Source organism: Sciurus carolinensis, chromosome 2, assembly GCF_902686445.1.
Source record: "Sciurus carolinensis chromosome 2, mSciCar1.2, whole genome shotgun sequence".
NCBI lineage: Eukaryota > Metazoa > Chordata > Mammalia > Rodentia > Sciuridae > Sciurus > Sciurus carolinensis.
The window spans coordinates 194,138,327-194,153,052 of NC_062214.1; the positions used below are offsets into that span (position 1 = coordinate 194,138,327).

Sequence of the window (14,726 nt, forward strand, 5' to 3'; positions counted from 1 at the left end):
GAAATTGCCCCAAAATTAAAAGCCTCTGGCTATATATTTGTAAACACAATCAGATCGCAATCCAATAAAGAGGCCTTTTTGAATTAATGTGCATCACATGGTCTTCCAATCATCACATTTAGAACTTTCCTTGCGAGCAGCCCACTGCATCCTCCTCGTCTCCATAAAAATTCAGGGGACTGTGCGTGGATTCTCTCCTCTTCTTTGGCTAATGGGATATATAGGCATTCCTGTTTTTAAGGCAAGAAAATTAGGTCAGAATTGAGGAAGGAAGGATGGAGGGAGGAGAGGAAGGGGAGGGAGAGAGGAAGGAAGGAAGGAAGGAAGGAAGGAAGGAAGGAAGGAAGGAAGGAGAGAGAGAGAGAGAAGGAGGGAGGGAGAGAGAAGGAGGGAGGGAGAGAGAGAGGAAGGAAGACAGGTGGCACAAAAGAAGGAAGGAACTTAAAGAACGAAAGAAAAAAGCAAAGAGAGTCAGTCACCCTTTTGCACCTTCAGAGAGGGAGAGTCCCCAACCAATTTCTCATAACTTCCAGCACAAAACACTTTGCATTTTAAGAAGAAACCATCACCTCACTCATTTTTATGATTCTGATAATGGTAATGGAAGCTATATTCTTAACCAGAAAAGTGCAGTGGTTTTATATGCACATTAAAAGGGAAAGACCATTCCTTTAATTTAGATCATTTAAAGCAAAACTTGCCAGTGACTACCTTCCAGTTGTAATTCACTCATCCATTGCAGTTCAGTTTGCGTGGGGGAAGCCATTCCTAAGACACGGTTGCAGAGTAAGCAAGAGAGGCAAGCCCGTCCACAGACACAGGAAGGAAATGTCCAGTGAGAGTCTGGCAGAAATGGGGAGACAGGAAAGCCTGGCGGCCACCTCTGCTCTACCTAGCATGATGCTTCCAGATGGATTAGCACCACTCAGCCTTAAGTGATTAAAGGTCAACTGCATAAACTACAAAGAGGACTCATTGTCTTGCATGTCCTCCAACTCTATGTTATACTAGATTCAGGCCTGGCTAGATCCAGGCGCTTCAGCCACACAGTAGGAACTGATGTGTCTCTACCTCTATGCTGTTTCCTCTATATCGGCCTTGTCCTTGGGATCCCCATGGTGGCCCTTCACAGGTAAGGGACATGCTTGCTACCCTGCTATTGTGCTCACAGAAAGTAGAGTCCTGCCTATTGATAACACCAGAAAAGGTCCCCATGTTTGCACCGGGACAACCTGAAGCCTTTGCTCATCCCTGAACTGGCCCCAGTGCCCTGGGCAGTGGCTCACACCAAGTGCCCTGACCAGGCCTCCCACACGTTCTTGGGTTTTAGGATGAGGAGAGCCCCATCCCAGTGATACGAACAGTGTGAGGCACGGCTGCGTACCTTCAGGTGCACCAGGGCTCCACAGAGTGACAAACCCCTGGCTTATGGAACAAATTCACAGCCTCGAACTCGCCACCTCCTGAGATCGCTGGGATCACAGGTATGTGCCACCCCACATTTTTTCTTTATTTTCTCTTTTTAGCTTAGCAGTAGCCTCCGTGTTGAGATATTTGTATACTTTTGAGAAAAGACATTGGGAATCCCTAAGGTGGCTTCATGGTCACCATGGAACTTGAGTGTTCAGAATGCACGGCCCAGAGAGGTGCCTCTCATCACAGAATGTGGTAAACCAAAATCATCTTTGCCTTCTGCTTCCATTGTGATCTCATCTCTTTTATTTTTCACCAGAATATTGGCTTTATTTGCTTAGTAAATATGATGCATGATCATTGTGGAAATACTCTTGCAATACAAAACTTAAAAACAAAAGTGCAAAAGAACCAAAATTCCACCCCTCGAGCCGTGGTCATTGATATTTGGTAAACGTCATTGTAGGCGTCATTCTCTGTGTTAAAATAGATACAATAATAGAATCAAATGAAAGAAAAGAGAACTAAACTAGGTAACCTGCACACAAGCTTTAATATTTATAAGTACTGGATTCTGTTCTTTTTAATTTAATGGAATCAAGAAGAAACTGAAGTAAAATAGGAAGAATGTTTTCAAGTGGATTTTCTTCAGCATATGGGATACGACTTCCTTCCTAGGAGATTTGTCTACACTAAGGAAGATGTTGAAGCACACACTGAGTTGGAGCCAGGTTCCAATCAGGTACGAAGGCCACACTGTGAGTTCCCTGCTGCAGGGAGGAGGGAGTGAACTCCCGGTGTCTCCTTACCTACCCCTCAGCCACCCTCTCCTCATTCTGCTGTTGTGCCGCTTCGTGATATTTACATTTCATTTAGTGAAGCAAGTTTCAGCTCAGTCTGTTTTCATGACTATGGTGTCTACCATCTGACCCTGACTCTCTCATTCCTGTGTTACTTTATCCCTGTGTGTTCTAGATTTAAAAGACAAAATGAAAGAGAATGTTCCATCTGGGGGAAGGGTTATTTTCCCTGAAAGGTTCACAGGAATTGTAATCTGCAAGTGCATGCATGCTTGTCGATCATTCTAAAACTTTTATCTCCAGAGGAAAATATAATTTGATTTAAAGTTCTTTGAGCAAAGCCAGGCCCAGTGGCACAGATTTATAATCCCAGCAACTCAGGAGGCTGAGGCAGGAGGATCACAAGTTCCAAGCCAGCTTCAGCAACTTACCAAGACCCTGCCTCAAAATCAAAAAAAGGAAAAGGGCTGGGGATGTAGCTCAGTGGTAAAGCACCCCTGGGCTCAATCCCCAGTGCTATAAATTAAGTTCTTGGGGCACCCCTTTCTTCCCTACCTTCACCACCTTTGAAAGTATTAGTCCTCTGACATCGATGATGGCTGTGGAAAGTTGTAAGGTAACTCTGACTTTTTTTTCTCTGTTATACCTCAAATTTTGTGTTTTCTCATATAAGCTAATAGAATTATTTTCTTCCTCTTGAAAGTCCATATTTTCACAAGCACACATGTTGGTGTTGCCATTTCTGAATCACATTTTGCTTTTGAAAAGCCCTGACTTCAGCCAAGTTTTCTTCAGTTATATCACTGAATATTTTTCTGTGTCCTCGGCTCTGGTCTCTTCCTAAAGAACAACAATTTTTGTCTTATTTCTCACCTTCCTATCTATTATAAAAAATATTCTATTTTTATAAACATTTCTATGTCAACATACTTTGAAAATTGGGGGTGGTGCTTTTGGATGATGCAGTAGCTGGAGGGGCATAACTGACACTTTGGGAGGGATGAAGGATCCTCGACATCTCTCGCTACACAGGAGTCTCACCCTGTGATGCGTGTCCTGCTCTGAATGCCACAAAGGCCTCCTAGGGTCAGCCTGGCCGCCGTGTCCTCTAGGACATTCCTATCACCATGAGTCTGATTTTTAAAGATCCTGATGAGGCTTTTCTTTATGTAACAGTTTTCTTTTCCCCTGGTTTTTCCTCGAGTTCTGCCAGCTAACTTTTCATCTCCTTAGGCCATCTTGTGGCTTCTTAAAAAGACACTTAAAATATCTTAAAATCCACAAACTTGCTCCATGGTCTTTCAGTTTTATGAAGAAGTCATTTGCCTGAATCTGTGCACTGTCTCCTAGTGTGATCTAGGTCACATGCCTCTGTCGGCCTTTGGATGAGGCATCCTTCCTCTGGGCTGATATTATTTTATTGTGTCCTGGGACTGGTCACACCTAGGCTGGTTCCTCTGTGAGAGCTTTCCTGTCAGGAGCCAGCCATGTATCTATTTGATATGGAGGGTGGAGGACAACGGACAGGACACCACTCACTTGGGTCCCCCTGTGGACTGGAGCTCCCGGCTTCTCTGTGGGCCCCTTTGTCCCGAGACATGGCTTTTCCTTTTCCCTGGAGGGCTGCTGTTCGATCTGCTGCCTCTCTCCTCCTCCAAGTTGCCCCACACGCAGTCTTGTCCCTAACCAGGAACCTTGGTGGTACTTTCTAGAAACAGAACAGCAGTCTTTTCCCTCTGGCTGGCAAACTGGGTTTCCACAGGGACGTTGCTCACCTGCATCCTGGGTGACATCGTCTTGACCCATGCTCACTGGAGATGCCTTTCCCCCTGAGCCCCTTACTCTGAAGGAAAGTCACCTCCTGCTCAAAGTCTAAGGAGCTGGTTCAGCCCAGCACCTGCCTATGAGGCCACGCCCACACTCCTGAAGATGGGTCAGCAAGACGGGAGTGCAACAGATGTGCTTCATCAGACTTGGGAACCTGCAGCGTGAAGGCCCACAGACCCCGGAAGCCGTCTGCTTTACTCCAGAGTCGGAGTATCATGGACAGCCTTGTGGAAAGGGGATTAGATGGAAAGGGTCAGACCTGGCCAGCAAGCCCGTCTGTTCCTTCCTCCTGGGTGTGGAGCTGGACCCCTCCACGATGACCCTCTTCAAGGAGAGGTTGACGACTGGCTCAGGGGCAGAGGGGCCCCAGGTTCTACGAGCCTCCTTGGGGGAGAGGAATTCTGGTTTCTATGACTCCGTTTGGGGGAGAAGGAGGGACAGGAGATGAGAGGGCAGGGAAGGCCAGGGACGTTGCTTCAAAGTGCTTGACTCACCAAAGTTTGGGGTGTCACACCCTGGGTCCCCAAATTTGCATTCCACAGATTTTGGAAGATGCAAACTTCCCATTCACCACTTCAGCCTGGCAACTTGATTCTAATCAAGACCTGGGAAGACGACAAGCTTCAGCTGAGCTGAAAAGGACCCCACCAAGAGCTCTTGAAACCACAGGTGACTCCCCCTCGGAGTGAGCACGCCTAGGATGTACGGCAGTGCCGAAGGCAGCACCACAAGGCACAGGAACAAAACCAAAAGTAGGTCGAAATGCATCAAAAGAAAAGAGGGGGCTTGTGAGAAATAGAAAATCCTCCATTTTCAGAATCTAGTATTTAACGCTAGTTGGGATGTAAGATCTGATGGCAGCCCTTTAACTACAGCCTTCCCTTTCCCGCCCCAATTTTAAAATTCACCGGTCACGTAGCTGGAATCTGAGCTCCTCCTTTCAGGACAAGGGGCAGTGCTGCCTTGGGGATACAGCAGGTGGACTGTTCACCGGGTGTGCTTGCTGGCCAGACCTCTGGTAGCAGAACTTCTGCATCAGTGTGCTCTACAGTCTGGGAAGTGGTCTTTTCCTCGTGTAGAGGAAAATGAGAAGGCTTTATTTGTTGCCTGGGACACATTTTGAGAGACAGAAAAAATGTCCCGAACCAAGCTTGTTCAACAAAAAGCCTTGAGTCTCGTGTAGGAAAAGGATTTCCAGTTTCAGAGGGTCTTATCCATCTCAGGCCAATTTTCCTGTTTAACCTCCATCCTCAATTTCTCCAGCTCAGTTTCCTCATCTGTAAAATGGGCGTAGCAATCATGCCTAATCCTCAGAGGGCTATTGCAAGGGTGAAATGAACGAATGCAGGAGCAGAGCTCAGCACAGGCCGTGCCACACAGCAAGGGTGCAGCAAGCACCCCGTCAGCAGGATACGGCCCCCACGCCCCATGAGGCGGGTCCTGCTGCGGACGTGAGGGCTGAGACAGAGACCACGGCTTTCCCAGTTCTCACGAAAAGCAAGTGGCAACACCAGGTTTCCTGCCAGCCGGTGCTCCACCAGTTCTCAGGTTAGAGACAAGCCCACTCTCCATGCTGCGGCGGTGCTGGTGTTGAGTCCAAGTGCACCCTTCCCAGGGACGAGGGGGGTGGAATCAGAGTGGCCTGAGGTCAGGCAGGGTCAGTTCCCAGTCAAGAGGGCGGCGCTCACTTTCAGGGGCCTGAGCCCCGGGGAGTGTGGGCGGAGCAGTGGATCCACCCCAAAATGTGCCACTCCAGAGATGTGGCAGGGAGAGGGAAGCAGGTGGCAGGCAGGAAAGTGGGTGGGATCCACCTGCGGGTGTAGACGAGTGGCTTCTTTCCCTGAGCCTCAAGCGTCTCTCAGGAAGTGGAGCTGACAGCCACATCGTCAATGCCAAGGGAACCAAAACCCTGTAACACAGACTCTCCTCTGTTCCCTCGGCCTTGCTTTTAAAGTACGTTTCTCCGGCAGGCGCATCTGCGGGGCACCTCCGTCTCTGTCGCTGCGCCTGTCTAAACATGGAAAGAGCGCGAGCACACACCCAGGGTGTTTTCAGGGTGGCGAGGACACGGGTGATTTTCATTTTCTTTGTGCATTTCTGAATTTACCAACTTGCCTGAAAAGAAAGGAACATGTGTTACTTATATTACCAAAGAAAAACACGTGCCTACAGAAGGTCCTGTCTCATAGGGTGGCTGTAGGGTGACCGAGGCGGGTCCAGGAGACCGCGCCTCCCCCGCTGGCGGCATCTCCCGCCCAGGTCTCGCGGCGCTGGGCCTCCACCCCTCATCTGCCAGGGAACAATGCTGGTTCTGGGGTTGGCAGGCGGGCTAGAGGGGGAGTCTATGCATACCTCACTTGGGGCCCAGCACACAGTAGTCGCTGACTGAATGTCAGATCTTTGCCTGTCAAACAGTCCAGCTGGACCATGTGCAAGACTTTGAGAGGTACCGGCCAAATCTGCGGCCAGCCAGGACTCCTGGGCAGTGCTGCTTACTTATGCATCCGGGAGGCTGATGTCAGTCCGCTTTGACCGGCAGAAGCCGTTCTCGGGCCTCCTTCCCAGCATGCTGGATCAGGGCTCGCCCCAATTCCTCAGCGTGCCTTTGGAACCCCTGGATATGTGAATGGCTTCGCCTCCCAGCCACGTGAGAGCTGAGGCCTTCCCTGCTCCATGAAGCTAACATCACTCCCTGCAGTGAATAGGCTGGAGAGGACGGAAGCCCAAGAAGGCCTCCAAAATCCATGGGGCGTGGGGCATGGCAGGAGTGACCAGAGCCCCTGCTGCCCTCCATCCAGAGTCCGAGCGGGCGACAATGGGTTTCCCCAGAGCCCGGAGCTGGAGGAGGCTCATCCCCCTACGAGTCCTCTCTGTCACCCCCACGTGTTGTTGGAACCGACTCTGGACAAGTCCTGAACCTCATGGGTGAGAGTGGGTACGATTTGGATGGAGGCAGGTGGGGGTTGAGCCTGGGTCAAGGCCAAGAGGCTGGAACAGCGAGCGCTTCCACTGGATAAGAAGGAACAAGCATCGGTGTCGAACAGGGAATCCAAGGAACGAGGCACACGGCGGATGCTCAGGAGGTGTGGACACTGGACATGGATCTGGGGGGAACGTTAGGATGGGGGAGGGTCTCTGTAACACAGAGAGGAAGGTGAAGTTTGCTCTCCTCCTCAGACCTTAGCCCTGCCCCAGTGTCTGCAGCTGGACGAAGCTGACCAGCCCAGCCTGGGAAGATCTGGAGCCCACCCCCACCCCAGCTCAAGCTCCTTCTACCTCCCAGCCAAGCGGAGACATTTCCGGAGGGCCCAGGAGAGCCCACTTGGAGCGCGTGCTCCGTAAATACCTTAAGCCAAGCTTTCAAAGCCAGAGCATCGAGTAAAACCCAGAGCGTTTCTCTGAATCTCTTTCTTTTTTTAACTTTCCTTTAGGTTCAGCATACATTTGAATTCAGGGGAAACACGGACCACATGTTTTTAATCCATCGACACTTAAATCATCAAAATGTTGGAGGCCAATGGTTTGGAGGCCAACAGGAATGCTGGAGCCTTTTACAGACTTTCTTCTATTTCTCTAGCAATCAGGAAGTAGCCTTTTTCCAAGAGGAAACCAAATTTCAACTCCAAAAGGGCTGCTGTGTTCAGTTCCAAACTCGGCACCCTCAAAGGCCAAGCGGACTCGGAACTTGGCAAGACCTGGGTTACAGTGGCCGTGCAGAAAGCATTTGCCTTGCGGGAAGCCCCACGCTGCCAGCTCCCCTGTCCTGCAGCAGACTCTGCAGGAGCCGGCTTGCAAAGGGAGGCCAAGGAACCCCAGTGGGGATCAGCGCCAGGAGCCTTCGCAGACTTAGAGGGAAGCGCAGGTCCCGGATCTACACCTGTGAGCTACGGGCCACAGGCCGGCCATCCCTCTCCGCTTGGTCTTTGGGTAGTGGATGTCGGCATCCAGGCCTTGGGAGCGGGGCAGAGGAAATATTCAGCGGAGGGAAGAGGCATGGAACATGTACACCAGGACACGTCGGGAATGCGCCTGGCCAGACGGTTGCACCAGATTGTGCCAAAATCTTGCCCCCACACCTCCATCCCAGATGCCCACCCAGGCGCTCCCTCACCTGGAATAACATGGGCTGGGCTTCGAAACTCAGACCACCAGAGGGCGGATTGATAGACGCTGAAACTCCTGCCAGTGAAGTTGACAGGCTGTGAACGTCACCGTCGTTCATAGATTCTGGTGTCGGCCACAGGAACAGCCTTGTCCATCTCTAGGAAACAGCAGCCACAGCAGCAGCAGCAACTGACAATGGTCGTCCCCACCCATCCCAGATTTGTTTTGTGGACCTCTTCCTGTGTACCCCAAGGTGGGGCGGGGCCCTGGAGATGCAGGCACCCCTGACTGTCCCTGCTCTGGAGGGGCGACAGAGAGAGAGAGCCCTGGTGATGAGGTCTCAAGAGGCTGCACTCCTGTGCCCACCCCTCCTTGCACCCTGCGGCTGTGACAGCCCACAGGAGACTCTCCCTAATACCGAGCTTGCAGTCCGACAAAATGGATAGCAAGACAGTTATCCTGGAGTCCGGTGCTATAGTTCTCATGTCAGACTCCATTGTCTCTGAGCTGTGTGACAATCATCAGGTTACTTAACATCTCTGAGCTTCAATATCCTCTACTGGGAAATCGGGATAACAATAGTTCCAATTAACCAGTGCATGCAAAGCTCTGAGAGAAATTTCCAGCACATGGTGTCTCACTGTTTGGTTATCATCATGGTCCTCATTGGGCCAAAGGGTAGCAAAATCTGTGCTCACAAAAAAGGCACGTGGCACAGAGTTACTGCCACATAAGCCTCAGCGCTCTTCCTTCCTCCCCTCGGCATCCCCCTCCCAATTGTAGCCTTTCCTTCAATAGCCAGCTCCAATGGTCCAGGATCTCAGGGTGGATCATGGGGTGGCAGGATGGGGAAGGGGTGGGACAGATGGTTGGGTCCTAATACTGCCTTTGGGATATTTTGACTCCTAGTCTTCTTCATTTTTAATTCACAATTCAACAGCTCAGTCTCCAGTGCCTTGAAATCTCTGGGGAAGATATTCCCACCCATGTCAGCAGCCCATCTCCCTGGAGCTGGAGACCACCCACAGTGGTGCCCTGGACCTAGCAGCCCCTCTTGTCTGCTGGCTGGGATGGAGGGAGGAGGCCAGTGGAAGGTGGACTGGGCAGAAAAGGAAGAGAGGGAGGAGGAGCGAGGCAGGGAGTCCGCTGGAGTAATCCCAGATCCTGATCTGCTGCACGGCTCGGAAGCGAATCACCTCTACGTGGTTAGAAAATGTTTTAAGATCCTGGGAGAAGGGTTCCTTAAAGCAATAGGTCTTACTAATCCAGAGAAAAGGATGAGGGATGTCACACCTTGGGGACAAGGACCGTCCCTTGGCAGCAGAGTGAACCACAGGTGTCTCAAGGAGCTGGACATTTCCTTGCATTCAACATCTTAGGGGCAATAGGTGTCGCAGTGGCTACTGTGTCGGGGCGGGGGTGACCTGTCACTCTGACAGCTGGGCCCAGCTCAGACCAGAGAGCAAGAAGCTGTGAGGCAGGTCCTGTGAACCCTGTCTTTCCTGCTGCCACCGTGGGAATTGTGCAAGTGCCGACCGGCCTGCTCACTTGCGTAAAGATGAGCCAATTGAACAGCGGCCTCCTCCCCCAGGGTCCTCAAACAGCAAGGCAGTCATCACACCAGGGTCCTCAAACAGCAGGGCAGTCATCACACCAGGGTGTGCTGCGCAGGGGGCCAGGAACCCAAGTGGTCAGCCCAAAGCAGGAGAGGCCAGGCCAGTCTCAGCCCCATTCAGCCTGGCACACTCGGGTGTCCAGGGTCACTTCAAGTGGAGGGAATGAACAGTGCTGGACGGAACGCAGGCCCCGGCTGGACTGTGTGCCACCATCTGCTGTGAGTGCCCAGCCTCCACACTCACTGGGCAGCAGGGAGCGTTGACCTCTCCAGAGCAGGTGGCCACGAGGGGCCAGGAGGTTCAGAGCCAGCAGTGGCTGAAGTCGGCATGGGGGCTAAGAGGTGCTCACCTCAGGCCCACCTGGGGCCACAGAGCTTTCTCTTCAATCCCTTAGGGCCCAATTCCCCAGAGACTATGGCCTTCCATGATTTGGAAAAGAGAAAGGGAGAGACAGACGGATGCAGAGAGAGATGGAGAGACACAGGGAGAGTCAGAGAAAGGAGAGAGAGTAGGAAGGAAAGAACAGGTGAGGGGAGGGGGAAGGCCCTCGTGGTCAGCAAGCCGGATCTGGAGAACTGGGCAGCCCGGAGCTGGTGGTCCTGCTGAGTCCTGGTCTCAGCCCCTGGCCATGAAGCCCGTCCCCACGTGGCCCCCTGGAGCCCAGCAGAGCCCTGAGTGACGGGGTGCACTGTGTTGTGGGGCTGGAAGGGGCTGCTTCGGGAGTGGGGTGGTTGTGGGTTGCAGTCTTGGCTTCGCGTCTCTGAGCAGGATTGTCCTGAAGGTTCAGCTGGGCCATGAACAGGTGGGATGATAAAGCCAGTCTCTGAGCCTCAGAGGAGAAGCAAGCAAACACCCCAGCCCGTGCGTGCCAGCTGCAGCCCCCACTCATGTGCCCGCCTGGGGGCAGCCCCTGGTGAACCAGTGAGCAGTGCAGGCACGTTGACACTCACGATTGGAGCATGATAGCGGCCAGCTCTCTGGCACTCGCCTCTGTTTCCAGAAAGACCACAGCAGGGCTGGACCCAGGACACCAAGACCGGCCATCGGCACAGGCTGCAAGAGGCCCTTGGTGTTTGCACCTGGGTCTCCTCGTGGACAGGTGTGTCTGTGTGGTGCTCCCTCCCGGGAGGGGACCTCAGGTTGTTAGTCTTGGAGAGTCACAGTGGCCAGCAGGGAAATGGCTGTTTTCTGGGAGCTGGAGAACTTTCCAGAGACCTTCCGTCACATGCTGGGCCAGGGCTCACTCAGGATGCCCATCCGGCCTCGAGCAGCTGCATGTGGGGAGACAAATGAGCCCTGAAGAGCGTCTTGCAAACACTGCCGGATGCCCCGCCAGGCGATCCAGAGGCCAGGGTTATGCATAGCCCTCGCTCCCCACCTGGAAATCTCACATATTTTGTAACTCAGCCAGTCTTCCATGCCTGGGGACCAGAAGCACATTCTGTCCCGAGCACTGTGACCACAGCTTAGGTAAGCGAGGTCCACCTGCTTGAGACCATTGCCCCTGGGAGAGCCACCTCCTGCCCTGCAGTAACCTGAGTGAGGCCCCAAAGAGCAGGGGACCAGAATAAGCTCAAAGCTCCGAGTCAAACCCACGTTCCTCTGCTCCAGGGCCAAGGCCGCGGCCGCCTCCTGGTCCTGAGGACGCCGTGGAAGCTGGTCTCTGGGGACTGTTGCAGGAGCACCCACTGGACAGCCTCGAGGGGCCGGAGGCAAGCTGGGGCAGCAGGGAGGTGGGAGCCTCCCTGGGACAGTCCAGGGGCCACCGAGGGGTTTGGCAAGCAGCTTAGGCGTTTCCAAGAAAGAGGGGAGCCGAGCTGGAGGCCACGGAAAGCTCAGTGCTGAGTCAGCCCTGAGTCACGAGCAGAAGTGCCTTTGCCAAGCGCAGCTCTGAGCAGCCTAACTGATAGGGACTGGAACACCTGCTCGCTCCGGAAGGAGGCCACCGCAGGCCATCAGGCAGAACCTCGGGTCGGTCGCTTGCCCATCACCTCCAGCCCTGCCTCCAAGAAAAGCTTACACCAACGCCAGCCGGCAAGCTGTGTGTGAAGTCAGAGGGTGTGAAAAGCTAAGTGCCAACGCCCACCCCTGACGGGCTCAGTCTATCCCTGACCGCGCCTCTGTGGGTCGGTCAAGCCCAGCTGTGCAGCCGCCTTACCTGCCGTGATTCTGCCCCGTGCCAGCGCCCCGTGGAGCATTCTCAGGCCGAAGGAACCAGGCACCTTATGCTGTGATCTGGGACTTCTTCATTCTCCTCCTCATGTTTCAGCTTCCAGAACCCACGGGACCCCAGGTTGTGGGCCTGACCAGGACCAAGACCTCAACCCAAGAAGCAAGCTGCAATGGCGAAGGAGACCTCATCTGATTACTGCCTTCCCCACAGGAACCCGAAGGCCCAGACTTGCCCAAGTTCACTCAGGCTGATGGAGGGCCAGGAGGTGACCCCTGGCCTGCTCGGGGAGTGGCAGAAGCCCCAGCTGAGGCTTGTCCCGTTGGCAGGGAGGGCAGCGCCTCCAGCTTCCCTGGGGCACAGTGAGATCGCTGTCGGCACGGCGGTCCGGGACGCTCTGCCATGCAGGCCCTGGCCCGGCTGCAGGACACTCCCAGAGACATCCCCAGGTTCCCATGACAAAGACGGCTCTCCCAGGGCAGCTCTGCTTCGCTGCTGCGCCGATGTCGCAATGCCCATGCGGATGAAGCAAGAGGGGATCTTGGAGCCTGTCCAGCATTTCCAGAGACACTCGGGAAAACTGCCGGAAGCCAGAATTCCTGGGGACTCCCCGAACCTCCACCCCTTTCTTCTGCATTGAAGCCCCCTTGTCTTTTAATTCTAACCACCTCTACAGGGAAGTGGAAATAAAGAGTTGGCACTGTCTGAGCAGCTCCCTGGGCTGGCAGGATGGCAGCCCCAGCAACTTGGGGGTGCAGTGGGGGGGCGCCGTCAGCCCCATTTTGCACACAAGAAAACCTAGGCTCCCGGACTGCCCAGGTCATGCAAGGAGTGATTGGCAGCTCTGCATCTAGAACTAACTGTCCTTTGAATGAAGACAACAGTAATGGCCACTCGCCTGAGCACAGACTCGAGTGTAACTCGTTCAAACCTCCCAAAGCCCGAGGTAGGAGACACCACCATACACATTTGTACCTGAGCAAACCAAAGTGCAAAACAGAAGTGCCCTGTCCCGGGCCAAGCAGAAGTGCACGGTGGAGCCGAACCAGGTCCTCCAGGAGACAGCGGGAGAGATTTGCTGCTTGCTGGGTTCTCTCCTCTCCAGGGGCTTTGGTTCCGCTAGCCTGTGGCCACTGGGCAGCTGATTCCTCTCTTGCTTTAGGGATCCATCTGTGAAATGGGACAATGGTGTCTCCCTTCGCCAAATGGGTCACGGAGACCTCCGAAAGACTCGGGGTTCTCCCTCTTCTTCACCCCTAAGGCCACGCTGTGCCCTGCAGCCATGTTCTCACTGCCCCAAGTGACCATCTGTCCTGTGGACACAAGGAGGAGCAGTTTCTGGAGGAAACTGTGGCAGCCAGTGCCACAGCCTGAAGCCAGGTTCCTTCCAGGGCTGGGGTGGCTCTGGGGCAGGACCCTCCTGAGCGGGGCCAGTGCCCTCCTCTGCAGCACGAGGTCGCTGGGTGAGAAAGCCCTGTTCTGCTCACTTTCAGTGTTAACATGCTACATTTCTGCAATTAAGAAGTTGCTTTTGAGCTGTTTCCTCATTCAATAGACCAGAGGTATCCACCCGTGTATTCATTTCCCCCTCCTCCAAAAACAACATCGAAAAACCTGTCGTGGAGCAAGTTTGAAGTGCCTGACATGGGGAAAATATTCAGGATCACTTGATGACAAGGTCCTCATTTCACTGATTCATGCACACCCCCACCAACAAGTGAATTTGTGACTTTATGAATGACTGAGAATCCTGTGGCCAGAGCTAGGCAGTCAACAAGTGTGGACGCTGATCCAGCCACGTGGACCCAGTGGGGAGGACCAGCAATGGAGGACATGACCTCCACCCTTGGGCAAATGAATGGACAGCCCTGCACCTTCCTGGTCTTCTTTATAAAACGAGCCATTGATGGCGGTGGGAAGCAGGGGTCTGTGCAGATGCAGCCAGATGCCCAGCCGGTGAGGAGGGCAAGCTGGCTGCACTCAACAGGCAGTGTGACTGTCTTCTATCACCATCGCTATGACTTCAGGCCGGCGCGATGGCCGGTTAGACAGGCTCCACCTTGTGCGTCTCACAGCCTGGGGGCCGGGGACAGCGCAGCACCAGGGGTGCCCCACACTGCAAAGGGTTTGGCATAGAGGAAGGAGGGGCAGAGAGTGGACAGCCTGCCCCAGAGTGCCAGGACCCAGCTAAGGAGCTGGACCTTACCCTCACGGCAGGGGGCTCGGGAAGGACTTGAGCAGGAAGGTGGCCGGAGAAAGTCCACTTGGGAAGGTGAACTTCACAGTGGCTGGAACAGAAGGCTTGACACAAGAGAAGGAAAGCTAGTGCTGCGTCCCAGGTAACAGACGCAAGGGGCACAGGGAGGGGCATGGAAGGTGACTAGCGGTAAATCAAACACGTGGGGGATGGGGCTGCAGGGGCGGAGCCATTGTGACCAGGGCACTGGGGATGTGGGTGGGACCCCAATGTCATCGCCCCTCCAGCCGTGGAGATGCAGCACAGTAGCCCCAGATAGAGAGCAGGGCTGGGGAGCAGGAAGGAGGGCCACCCTGCACCCAGAGCGCCGTGTGGTGTCCTAGGCCCCCTGGGCAGGAGGTAGGACAGGGCGTCCTCGGTAGGGAGGGCATCACTAACAAGCCACCCCGGCCTCAACCCTGACCTGGGGTGGGGTCCTCGTCTGTGGGGGGCGGTCCCAAGCTCTGGGGGATGTTTAGCAGCTCTCTGGTTCTGCCCACCAGATGCCGGTAACACCCACCCCTGTAACAGCCAAGAATGTCTCAGACGTTACTCAACAG

At 53.9% G+C, this 14,726-nt stretch overlaps 1 long non-coding RNA gene across 2 annotated transcripts; it reads right to left on the reverse strand.

Moving 5' to 3' along the window:
* Positions 1-1,986: 1,986 nt before the first annotated feature.
* On the reverse strand, positions 1,987-9,801 carry LOC124972428 (uncharacterized). Of its 2 annotated transcripts, none has more exons than XR_007106460.1 (3): positions 8,152-9,801; positions 6,537-7,144; positions 1,987-6,155 (listed from the first exon to the last, which is right to left on the reverse strand). It is a non-coding gene; the product is annotated as an uncharacterized LOC124972428 (long non-coding RNA). The 2 variants fall into 2 exon arrangements; XR_007106459.1 differs by having other exon boundaries at positions 6,537-7,175.
* Between the last annotated feature and the right edge of the window lie 4,925 nt (positions 9,802-14,726).